A 13,613-nucleotide genomic window follows, 5' to 3' on the forward strand; every position below is an offset into this window, starting at 1 on the left:
AGCTGGTTCTTCAGTTATAACTTTAGAAGGCAGTTCCAGTGTTCTGTGAGACTGGCTACCTCTAGATGGTGCAAGGTGGATTAAGACCAGTGGATCATATCATGGGCTCACTCTTATACCTCCTTCAATGTAGGGATACTGTGCTTTATGAGGTTCCATGCCTGTGGATCAGGCATTCTGTAATTCCCTAGATAGTGGTGCTAGTTAAACCTCTAAAGAGAGGAAAGGCACACTTTAAACTAAAATATGTATCTAACTCTGTAAAGATGAACTGCTGATACTGCCAGATTGAAAGGGGCCCACATGAATGTAAATTTTTTAAGTCTCTTTTTTAAAACATAAATTAAAAGGATGCATTTGCCAAATCAGTGACTACACACCATGTAAGGGAAGGCCTTAGTCATCTGCTTTGGTGATAATACTACATCCGACACAGCAGCTGCATTTGGGGCTGTGGTGGTCTACAGTTATCTCCAGAATAAAACTGATTTCTGTATTGGCCAGTCTGACAAATTAAACAGTGCTATGATAGAGACTGCCACCCGTACATATTTTAGATCTTAAATGGTGGCACTAATCTCTGATATGCTCTCCACACACAATGTGATTGGCCATCATGTAATTGTGAGTGATTGGCTGATCCTTAGAACCAAAGGTCCACCTAACGATAGGAGTATCCCTGCCTTTTTGGCTCCTTTATAGAAAATCCAGTTCTAATTATTCATTTTCAGGAGGTCTTTTAGAGATACCTATTTTATGTTAATCACCAAAACCACAAAACGATGGTGAGTTAGATTAAGTCCTGACTTTAAGGAGCTTATATTCAAGAAATTAATACTAAATTCAGACTATGTCAAAGCCTCCACTGTCTGTCTTTTTCCCAGACATCAAGATTAATTAGGTTTGATAAAATTAAAAATAAAAAATCAGGTCATTCTTTAATAGTCTAGAATCAGTGTAGTTCTCAGAGAAAATTATAAAACAGCCAAAGAATTTCTTTCCTGAGGTCTCTGGTCTCTCCTTTCTATATTCTCTCCCTGTTGGGTATGAGTTCTTGTCTATTTCAAACAACCAGTGTCTCTTTTCCTTTCCATAATTTACCCTTCTTATCAAAGCCTGTTTTTAGAGAAAGACCTGATAAATATATTTCACTCCCATCAGTAACTGGTTAACAGCTAACTGCAATATAATTCCCTCTCAAGGATATTTACATTTCAACACTAAACAGAAACCTGAAAGTAATGCAGTGAGTCTTGAGTATCATTTAGTGAGCAGGGAAAAATTTGTGGTTGATTAGAAACTTTGATACCCCTCAAATTAATCATATCATACAAGTGGTCACCTACACTACCAGTAAGACAGGACAAGACCGGCCAATATTTCTTGCTAGTGCTTTCTAGTTTGGAAATTCAAATCGTCATAAGAGTTAGTAAAAGCAAAGCACTCTGAAGTTTTTGTTGTAAATGCTAAGTTGTTTGCCATTGGCATTGAAGAGAATTGTTCATCATTAAAGACCATCTGAACAAATGTCACTTCAAAGTTATTTTCTTGCTTATTCTAGGTGAATTATTAAATTGCTGTAACGAAGAAGTAAATATACCTGTGCATTTATCTCTTCACAGAACTGTAAATATTAGAGGTGTCTCAAGGTAAAACATTATGTACTTTAAAACATAAGATTAAAAATTTTTCCATAATCGTTCTTTGTTTTTAAGAAAAACATCTGGAGAATGCTGTACAGGACTCTTTTCTATTCCTTTAAGCATGGTAATATCAATTTTAGCACTAATCACATGCTTCCTCCCGGTTCTGGCAGTAAACCACCTTCAAATGTGGTAGCAGGATAGTTACAATGTTTGTTGATTCAACCGTTAACCTCCCTGAGCTACAGAGATTGCCAAATAGTTGAATTTTGGATGATGTTCTTGGTAAATGGGACCAGTTGTTTACTGTAAAAATGAGCTGAGACCACTAATCACAGAGATACCAGAAGTGGCCAAGCAGTGGGTCCTCTTTTTCCACTGTGGTGGTCTTCATTAGAGACAAAGACCAAAGTTTATTTGGAGAGTCTGCTCGTTAGTGAAGGCGTGCTTCTAAATGTCCATTTTAGCACTTAAGTGAACTTAACTGGAATGAGACTGCCTGTGGCCAGCTACATTAGTTGAGTAGATCTTAGTGCTAATGGATTCCCTTCACTTAAACCAGTTACATCTTTGGTATCTTTTATCAACTGAGTTTGGTTGAGTAATTTGTTGTTTTTAGTTGTTACTCAAAAAGTAGTGCTGAAAGAAAACATGTGATTAAATCAGTCAATAAAAAATTGTTTATTGAGTTCCTACAGTGTGCAAGGCTGTGCCTAGTGAACACTGTGGGATATATACAAAAAGAATGTGTTATCCATAATTGGGGGAAATTTACAGCCTGCTTGAGAAAGACAAGATATATGCATATACTTGTTAATAATGGTAACAGCATCATGTGAGAATTAAATAAATAGTTATTATAGTTCAGTGTTAATACAGAGAGTTAACAGAAGATAGAAGGATTAGGGAAAGGGTCTTGGAAAAGATGGATATTGAATTAGATTGTTGATGAATAAAGGGCAGGAAAAGGGGAGAGCAATCCAAGCAGGGTAAATCACATGAGCAGAGCTAGACATCTAGGTAATATGCTTGGTGGATTTACAGACAGTGCATAAAACTGGCTAGCTGATGCAGATTTCTTGTGTTGGTTTAGAGTGACAGATAAGGTTATAAAAGTAGATTGGTGCCAAATTGCATAAGGCCTTTGATTCTAAGCTATACCAGAGGCACAGTATTCACTAGCTAGGTAGTCAGGCCTAATACCATAGTCGTATTGTGGAAAAAAATATGGAATCTTCCCCTTCATCTCCCAAGTAAACCAGCCAAAGTTTTATTGATTTGCCTGGTTTCTGTCCATAACAGTCACAAATTTCTATCCTTTCATACTCAGTATAAGTGGCAGTCTCTATAACTGTTATCTGAAAGGGGATGGAATCTTCTGCCAACCTAGGATGAATCTTACTTAGTACTATTAGTTACTGTTAATAGTAGTACTTAGTACTTTTGTTACAATGAGGTAGACCTGAGGCTGCTCACCAGATTTAGGAGGAAATCTTTCCATCCAGAGGAGAGTTAGCAACAACTAGGGCAACTGTCTTTGAAGATGCTTCCCGTTCCCAGTACTTGGTCTACAGCCATCTTTCGCAGTTCCTCCTTTTAGCAGGCAATAAAGTGCGGGACGATTTATTGCCTGGTTGACTGCACAATTTGGTCAAATTCACTGCCAATTCCCATTAACTCTCCTCATATCCTGTTATCATCTGGTGAAGCCCTCATACTTCCTCTTACAGAAAGCTATGTCTCCATCAGTATCCCGTCCTCATGACCTGAACCGTCAGGGACTGTGAAGGATCTGAGATTTTATCCTGTTTGCAAGCCAGCAAGTTAGCCTGACAGTTTCAAAGATTCTGGTAGAAGACACAAGACTCCTGGGATAGAGACAAATGATAGTTTATTACTCTCAGCAATAGTAGTTTCTGGAGTATCAACATTTCTGCACTGACTCACTGAGCTTCAGTTTCCAGAGGGTGATATGAAGAGACCTGGATGACCTTTGCATATACAGTGGGTTGCATTTCATAAGGAGAACTTGGAGCTTAAGGAAGCTGAATCTTCTATAATGGACAGCTATAAAAAAATAATGGGTTCCAGAAAAAGACATTATTATATGGACAGTAAGTGTTCCTGACTTTTGCTATAGGGGGAGACACTATCTCTGTTTACTATACAAAATTCCCTGAAAAGAGACTGGTATGAGAAATGGTAAGTACCTCATTTACATAATGTGCAGAAATTCAAGAGACTATGGAGAATTGTCTCCAGCAACATGTTAAGGTAAATGTTGGAGGTATAAAGATGAGTAAGATACATTCATTTTCCTCCATGAGCTCACATTATATTGGAATAAACACGTCCATAATTATAATACAGTGCAATAAGTACTAAACAGCCATGTTAACAGAGTTCTGTAGGACTATAAAGGAACAGCTACTGATTTTGACTAAGAGGAACTATGAAAGGCTTCACAGATCATGATTACATTTGAGTTAGTAACAAATTGTATGATGAAGGAACCTCAGGGGTGGAGGGAGTTAAGAAAGACTTCTGAGAAGCATGGTTGCTTGATCAAAGATGAAGACATAGTAGGGACTTACCAAATGCAAGCAGAGGGCAAGGGCATTCCAGAACAGATATATGAGGAAGCTGGGTGTATTTAGAGAACTGCAGACAGTTCAGTGTTTTAGTCAAGTCTGTTTCCATTAAAAATGACAGAAACCTAATTCAAACAGTTTTCAGCCAAAAAATCAGGACTGGCTAATGTAGTCAGGAAGTCCAGCAGTGCATGTGCCTAGAGGTTTGGCTAGATACAGAAGCTGGATGAATATAATCAAATTACTCTCATCTAGCCTTATCTCTGTTGGCTTCATTTATAAACATTGTGGAACAGGTGGCTCTTGGCAACTCTAGGCTTATATTGCTCTAAGAGTTAGCAATCTTAGCAAAAAGAAAGCACTCTTCTTTCTCTGTAGCTCCAGCAGAAATTCTAAGGTAGGCTCCAGCCAATCTGACTGGTATTACATGGTCATCTTTAAGTCAATCACAACAGCCATGAAACAGGAATACTGTAATTGGCAGGATTTGGATCACCTAGGGGTATAGGTGATCCTGTACCCCTAAAAACTGGGATGGGGACCAGAAGCACATGCACTGCAAACTGGGGAAGAGAGTAGTTCCCCAAACAGATGGTGAGCAGATAAAAAGAAATGCCGTCTACATTTCACATTTTTGGTGCCCAATATCTGTATATACCCTTCTTCGCACTTACACAAGTTTTAAAATGCCTTTGGTAACAGTGCATGTGGCTACCCACACAGCTGAAAATACACTCTCCCTTCTCCAAAGAAAGATAACCCAATGTATTGGTCAGTTATTCGTTACAGCTCCAAGGCCAGGTTCTTTGGGTAAGGAGCATTCTCAGTGAGACCCAGATACAGGTCTGCATCTCAACTAATCAGTATATGATTTTAGAAAGAAAACAAAATAGCCACACTATTCATTCCATTTGGAACACGAGAGAATGAGAAACAACGTAGAGTGGCCCAGGCCCATAGTTGTGTATTTAAACCAAACGTAGGCGATTGATACATGATAGTTCCTCATAACAATATAAATCAGCTTTTTAAATCACCCAACTTCCCACTCCCTGCCACAAACTTACACACACTGAAATGAGAACCTGAGGTAAAGAGTCTCTGGAATATGTCATACATTCTATGAAACAAGGGAATCTCTTCATTCTGTGGTATATGTTCAGTACCAAGAACAATGCCTGACACATGGCAACTACGTGTTGAAGGAATGACTATATATTCTTAAAGATGCTCATAAGAATTCTAAATGAGTCATGTATATAGACAATGAGTACCTAAAATGATATTTATCTAAAGGTAAGTATCAAATCACAGTCATGTTATTATCTCCAAAACATTTTGAAATATGAGTTTCACTGATTTTTATCTGGGGACAGGTTTTCTAAGGTTCTTTACGTGGTTGCAAGCTATTGTCTACCAAAAAGCAAGTGGTTATCTAAAACATCCAATACCAACTACCTTTTTGCTTTACAGTTTTTTTGAAGTATAATTTACATATAACAAAACTGCCTATATTTAAATTGTATAATTTGATAATTTTAGACATATGTTTAACTTGTGAAACAATCACTGAAATCAAAATAGTGAACTCATCCATCAAACCCCAAAATTTCTTTGTTTACCTTTGTAACCTTTCCTTTCTGTCCTTCATGTTCCTCCCTTCCTCAGTCTACTACTGATCTGCTTTTTGTCACAATAGGTTATCCAAACTTAAGTATCAAATAATGGTCAAAATAAATTATTTTAAAATTATAAGTTTAGTAATAGTTTTCTATAGATTTCAGTAGAATGAAAGTAGCCTTTGCAATTGACTTTGTAGGTTTTTTTGAGTGACTTCAAATATACTGTGAATACTATTTAAGCAAAGTTTTATTTAAAAGAGAGAGTGTATGCTATGTCATAAAGGATTTTACTGTCTTTTTGGATTTTCTCTGAGCTTTTAGAATGTTACATATAAATGGAATTTAGAGTTCAGCTGTGCTATATTTATTGCTTAAATATATAGAATTACAAAAGGGGCAATATATAAATAGCAATAATCATTTGCAAAGATTTTTAACAGTATCATAATGAAAAAAAATCTGGTTTTGATGGCTTTTTAGACCTAAAACAGCAAAAGAGAATGAAAGTGAGCCAGATACTTAGATGAATTCTTTATTCTGCATTTATTTTTCCAGAAGCTCATATTTTCTATTTGTGGTTTTTTCAGAAGACAGAACAGTTCCTTAATTTGCAGTTGCACACTGCCCTGTGCTCAAGTTTAGTTTCTATAGTTTACTGGGAAAGTGAATTTATTATTTTTGTCCTTTCAAATATTTTTTTGGCATTAACTTTTGGATAGATTATTCTCGCTCAGAAAAGGTCATTTAAATCTTCTTTTATTACTTTCCTACTTGGACTCAGTATATTCCCGACATGGCATGTACTTCCACAAATACTAAAGAACAAAATCTTATGATTGTTTTTTGGATCCATGTCTCAAACTAAATTCTCTCCTTACAGAACCTCTCTCCCTCTGGATGCATTCATTCTTGTTTGCATATGAAAATTTTCAATCCTATCTATAGAAGCTATACTAGTTGGTTATTTTTTGTTGGGGTGGAGTTGTTTGCTTTTTCAGACAAAGGGTAACTTTTGAAATTGCGTAATTGAAAATATAATTTTTCAAATAGAATTTGTTTTTAATTTGTTCATGAATTCAGGCCATCAAATTTTTGTTGAATGTACTTTGAATGTACTGTATGCCCAGCACCAGACAAGGCTTTGCATAACTTTGCCCTTTAGGAATTCATAATTTTTATGTTGCCCTATCTTAAATGGTTTCTTAATTTTATCTTTTCTCAATATGACTATTTTCAAAGGAATATATTCATCTCTACTTTGTTCAGACTTATAAACTACTCAGAAGATAAATTTAAGTCAAATCATATTGTGTTCTTATGTATTTAATGTGTAGTGTATATAAAAATCAATGAAAAAACTTGAAATTTTTCATGATAGTTAAATGATCTAAATGTCACTCTCATCTATAATAAGAGTATTTAAAGCTATATTATAAAATATCAGAAAAATTTAAATTTCCCCAAATATGTACTTTACTTTTAACCTATTATAATTGAACGTGTTATTACCTCCAAAATAATACAAATTCTGAACTTCACTGATTTCATCTGGGGCCAAGTTCAATGAATAAATTCTACTTTCTCTCTAATGGTCTTCAAATCATTATAAACTGTTACCTACCAAAAAACAAATGATTAAAACACCCAATACCAATTAACTTATTTTTGTATAGTTTTGCACAGGTATAATTGAGGTATATTATAATATAATAAGCTGTATATTTTAAATTGTATAATTTCATAATTTTTCATGTACGTATAACCTGTGAAACCATCACCAAGATCAAGATATAAAAGGTACTTGTCAAACTCAACACTTGTTCATTTTTTGTAACCCCTCATTTTGTTTTTCTGCCCCCACCCTTCCCAGATTACCACCGATCTGCTTTTTGTCCCTTTAGGTTAATTTGCATTTTTCTAAAGTTTTATGTAAATGAACTCATATAGTATATACTCTTTTTTGGTCTGGCTTCTTTTACTTAGCATAATGCATTTGAGATTCATCCAGGTTGCCACATCCACGTTGTTTCATCTTACCAATATACCATAATTAGTTTATTCATTGGATTTATTTATTTGTGGATTATTTATCAGTTTACCATTTTTAACTATTTTTTTAACTGAAAGGACTATATATTTCAAAATAAAACAGACTTACCACTCTTATTAAAGAATTACTAATGTGCTTAATATATACCATAGAGCATCACATATTTATTCTGTTAGGAGCTTCTAGCTTCCAGACTTCTGACAGCTGCCAGAATAAGAATGACAATATTTTAGTTTTATGATTTCTTAGGAAACTAATGGAATCTGCTAGTGCTTTGGTTCCCAGGTTTTGCTTTAAAAATGCATGTGAACTAGACTCAGCCTTTAGTGATTAGAGAATAATAAAATGTTTTTACTGGAAAGGATACTGAATCACTTTTCTCAGTGCAGTAAACAAATGTTAGCAGTCCAAAAACAGAAGACACATTTTTACTTATTATTTTTAAAGCTACTTGAGTTTCCTGCTTCTTAATAAAAATTGGTGATTAAACTATTTCTATTAAGAAGGCACCACATGCAAGATACAAAATCAATATAGAAAAAATATCATTTGTTTCTATACACTAATAATGAACTATCAGAGAACTTAAGAAAACAACCCCATTTATAATTGCATCAAAACAAACAAACAAACAAACAAAAAACCCTAGGAATAAATTTAACCAAGGGGGTGAAAAACCTGTATGTTGAGAACTTACAGTTCTACTGTAAGACAGTACAGACATTGATGAAAGAAATTGAAGGAGACACAAATTAATGGAAAGATATTCCATGTTCGTGGATTGGAAGAATTAATATTGTTAAAATGTCCATACTACCCAAAGCAACCTACAGATTCAGTGCAATCCCTACCACAACTCCAATGGCATTGTTCACAAAAATGGAATAAACGATCCTAAAATTCATATGGAACCACAAATGACCCCAAATAGCTGAAGCAACCTTGAGAAAGAAGAACAAAGCTGGAGGCATCACACTTCCTAGTTTCAAACTATATTACAAAGCTATAGTAATCAAAACAGTATGATATTGCCACAAAAACAGACACATAGATTACTGGAACAGAAGAGAAAGGAAAAAATGACCAGAAATAAATCCATCCACATGTGGTCAGTTGATCTATGACAGAGGAGCCAAGAATATACAGTGATGGAAAGGTCAGTCTCTTCAATAATGGTTTGGGAATATTGGACAGCCACATGCAAAAATATGAAACTTGACCCTCTATATTACACTATACACAAAAAATAAAATGGATTAAAAACTTGAACATAATACCTGAAACCATAAAACTCATAGAAGACAACATAGGCAGAAAGCTGCTTGACATCGGTCTTGGTGATGATTTTTTTGGATTTGACACAAAAACACAGGCAACAAAAGCTAAAATAAACAAGTAGGACTACATCAAACTAAAAAAGTCCTGCACAGCAAAAGAAACCATCAACAAAGTGAAAAATCAGACTATCAAATGGGAGAAAATATTTGCAAATTAAATATCTGATAAGGGGTTAATATACAGAATATATAAAGAACTCATATGACTCAATAGCAAAAAAAAATCTGATTAAGTATTATTCAGCCTTAAATTATTTGTAATAACCTGGATACACCATGAAGGCATTATGCTAAGTGAAATAAGTCATACAGAGAAAGACAAATGCTACATGATCTCACTTTTATGTAGAATCTAAATTAAAACAAACACAAAAAATCCTCATAGATACAGAGAGCAGATTGGTGGTTGCAGGAGGCAGGGGTCAGGTGGGGAAGGTGGGTGAAGTGGGTAAAAGGGGTCAAAGGTGCAGACTTCCAGTTACAAATAATTCATGGGGAGGTAATGCACAGTATGGTAACATAGTTAATAACACTGTCTTGTACATTTGAAAGTTTCTAAGAGAGATCTTAAAAGTTACCATCACACACACACAAAATTACAACTAAGCATGGTGACGCATGTTAACTAGATTTATTGTGGTGATCATTTCTTTCTCTCTATATTTATATACAGGTGTTTTACACCTGAAACTAATATGCTTTATGTCAATTATATCTCAATTTTTAAAACAAGCACCGCAAGTCAGACTGCTCATCCTTTTCCTCACTAAGGTGTTATATTTTCAATTGTGATGTGACAACTTAGATAGTGAAGCACTTTGTGGGAGAAACCATTTTGACTTTTCAGTGTTTACTAAAGTATTTTAGATGAAAAAAATAAAGCATTTTATCAGATTTTTGTTTTTAATTATTTTTCTGTATAGTTTCATGCCAATATAGTTTTCTAATGAAAGTTATAGACTCTGAATGGTGTATCTTTAAATCTTTCAATCTCTGAGCTCTCTGAAATTTTGCTACTTGGCAAGGTTGGCCACATCCTGTCATTTGATTTACATTTTCAACAATGAATTAGTTAAAAAAAACTTTATTTTGTAGACATAGATTATCATTAAAATTCAGTTGACCCAGTTAACTCTGGTTTTTATATTTTAAATTTATTATTTAAAAGGTAAGATCTTTACTTGGTGGTAAACCAGGTACAGAATTTTTATTTTTTATAGGGCTTCAAATGCTTGGCTTATTTATTTATTTATTTATTTATTTATTTATTTATTAATTTATGGCTGTGTTGGGTCTTCATTTCTGTGCGAGGGCTTTCTTTAGTTGTGGCAAGCGGGGGCCACTCTTCATCGTGGTGCGAGGGCCTCTCACTCTCGTGGCCTCTCTTGTTGCGGAGCACAGGCTCCAGACGCACAGGCTCAGTAGTTGTGGCTCACGGGCCTAGTTGCTCCGCGTCATGTGGGATCTTCCCAGACCAGGGCTCGAACCTGTGTCCCCTGCATTAGCAGGCAGATTCTCAACCACTGGAATTTTTTAAATAATAAAAATACTCCCATTAGCTCTCTGTTATATGCATGGCAGTGCACATACATCAATCCCAGTCTCCCAATTCATCCCACCCCACACTGTGTCCACACGTCCGTTCTCTACATCTGGGTCTCTATTCCTGCCCTGCAAATAGGTTCATCTGTAGCATTTTTCTAAATTCCACATATCTGTGTTAATATACGATATTTGCTTTTCTGACTTCACATTTTATGACAGACTCTAGGTCCACTGCCATGTGTAAAACGGATAGCTAGTGGGAACCTGCTGTATAACGCAGGGAGCTCAGCTTGGTGCTCTGTGGTGACCTCGAGGGGTGGGATTGTGAGTGGGGGTTGGGAGGGAGGTCCAAGAGGGAGGGGATATATGTATACATGTAGCTGATGCACTTCGTTGTGAAGCAGAAACTAACACAACATTGTAAAGCAACTATACCCCAATTTTAAAAAAAACAGTTTATTTAAAAAAATATATTCTCTGGCCAAGTTTCAAAGGTATCCTATTTGAGATTTTTTTTCTTCCTTTTAATAACTAGACTGATGTGCTTCTGAACTTTTAAATAAAGTTTTAATTTTAAAATATTCAACTTACATGACTATAATATAAGAACAGATTTGCTGACATCTTTTGACTCTTATTCCCTGGTCTTTGGTACTTTTTGTCTTTTAAATATTCCTTTACTGTAATTTTAATGATTAAGAAGGAGCAGATATTCATGCATATATACTCAATAGTTCATATTTATCCAGAAGCCACCTCATAACGTTTTTCTTACTGTTTATTGAAAATAAAGCACAGACCCTAAAAACTATATAAAACAAATGTATATCACAAACAGTTATAAGACAAACACTCTTATAACTACCACACAGGTCAGGAATAGAACTGCCAGTTATCCCCAGAAACTTTTATGGATCCCAACCCAGCCACAAGCCTATCTCTCCTGCAGTAAGTAAGCAGTTCCTCTTTTTCTTTTATGGTTTATCACTCGGGTGTACATCTTTTCAAACTGTAGTTTAGTCTTGTTTGTTTTACTCTTGTGTCTTTTAGTCTACAAGTTCTCCTTCCATTGCCTTTTCCCCACTTTATAATTTAATTGTTGAAGATCCCCAGACATTTAACCTGTAGAGATTCCTACAGCCTGGATTTTGCTGATTATAGTCTCATGGTGTAGTTAAGCATGTTTCTCCCTCTGTATTTCCTGCAAATTGGTAGCCACATATAGAGGCCTAGCCAAGGTCAGTTTTGCTTGTTTGTTTTTGGCAAGACTATGGGTGATATTGTGTTCTTTCATTAGGAAGCACAAAATGTCTATCATCATTCTGTGATGTTAGTTAACAGTTGTGATTCCTCAACTCGCTACATACATTAGATCATTTAGGGGATTGCAAAATGGAGATATTCTTGTTCTTTCACTTCTTTTTCATTTATTGGCTGGAATACATCCCCTAATCTACTATTTGGTTAGTTGTATTATTGTATGTATAGAAAAGGTGGAATAAATGCTTGATTCTTCACCTTTGTTTACCAGTTTTGGAAATAATGAGTTGGCTTTCTTTCATCTGCTAAATGCGAATAATTTTTTGTTGTATCATTTTGAACTTCTGAATTTAATCATATTTGACCTGTTGAAATCCATTGCAATTTTTGTCCTTACTGAAGTTCATATTGTCCCATTTCTGGCTGGTGAGATCCTCTTCAAGCTCCCAGAGTTCTTTTAACGTGACTCCAGGTTTGATACCTTTTACAGCTTGGTTTCTAGTAGGACAAGGTGTTCCAGGCTCAGCTGGAGAATGGACAGGAATTATGAATTTATCTATGAGCATGCTGTGAAGCAGTGGTTGTAAACTGGTATTGAGGGGCCAAAAGTAGCCACCAGCCATGTTGTCCCTTTTTATTGTCAAAAGAAACAAATCATTATTCAAGAGCAAAAAAAATCAATTTTTTTAGCATTTACTATGTGCCAGGTGTTGTACTAGTTTCTGGGAATATGGTGGTTAATAAGAGATAAAGCTGCCCTCAGGGAATTTACAATCTGATGAGGAAAACAATACAAGCCAAAACACTATCAAGTAAACTTGTAGGACCCTAGGATGGTGTGAGTCTTAGAAGGGTCCTAACTCAGGGTATTGGAGGTCAAAGAAAGATTTGCAAGTGATATATTATTTAATCTCCTATTTAAAACTTAAGTGTTCCAGGTAAAGAAAGATAAGGGAAAATTACTCAAGGCAGAGAAAGTATAGATGAACCTGATTTCCTTTAGTTAGAAAAGCCATCAGCATGTCTGTATTAAACATATTCTGTTCCAAAACTTCCAGAAATCTGATCCTGTGTCCAGTCTTTCTGTTACCACTGCCTTTTCTCTTGCCAGAAACGACCACAAGTAATATTTTTCTCCACAGAATCCAAGTTTTAAATTGGAGTCATTTCTGTCCTAATCCAGACTGGATAAGTTGGTATCACTTACTGTTGATTTTTTCTTTTTTTCCAAGATGAGTTTTCCAGAATCAACCTTGCTATTCCATCTTACTTGTTGGCATTTTAATTACCATAATATTTACCCCTCCAATGAACTGTCTTTTTAGCTGACATTCATACTTAATTGCAGCCTTCTTTACTTTTAAAGGTATTATTCTTGTACTTATCCTACTTTTTATTCCTTTGTCCATGTCAGAAGGAAACACTGAAACAGCTTATCTGTGACAAAATACAAGGAAAACTATAATTATTAGCTTATTATCAATATGGAAACTGATCATGATGAATTTCATTCTAGTGTATTATTTCAGTAAGAATATCGATCTAACCATTTTGGAGCAACACTG

At 35.2% G+C, this 13,613-nt stretch overlaps 1 protein-coding gene across 1 annotated transcript in view; it reads left to right on the forward strand.

Annotated features, from left to right (window-relative positions):
- The window catches only part of COL24A1 (collagen type XXIV alpha 1 chain), a gene marked incomplete at both ends in the record, with an annotated part of 398,127 nt that overhangs the window by 141,427 nt on the left and 243,087 nt on the right, over positions 1-13,613 (forward strand). The window lies entirely within an intron of this gene.

The sequence above is a fragment of the Leucopleurus acutus genome (genome assembly GCF_964270905.1).
Source record: "Leucopleurus acutus genome assembly, chromosome: 2".
NCBI lineage: Eukaryota > Metazoa > Chordata > Mammalia > Artiodactyla > Delphinidae > Leucopleurus > Leucopleurus acutus.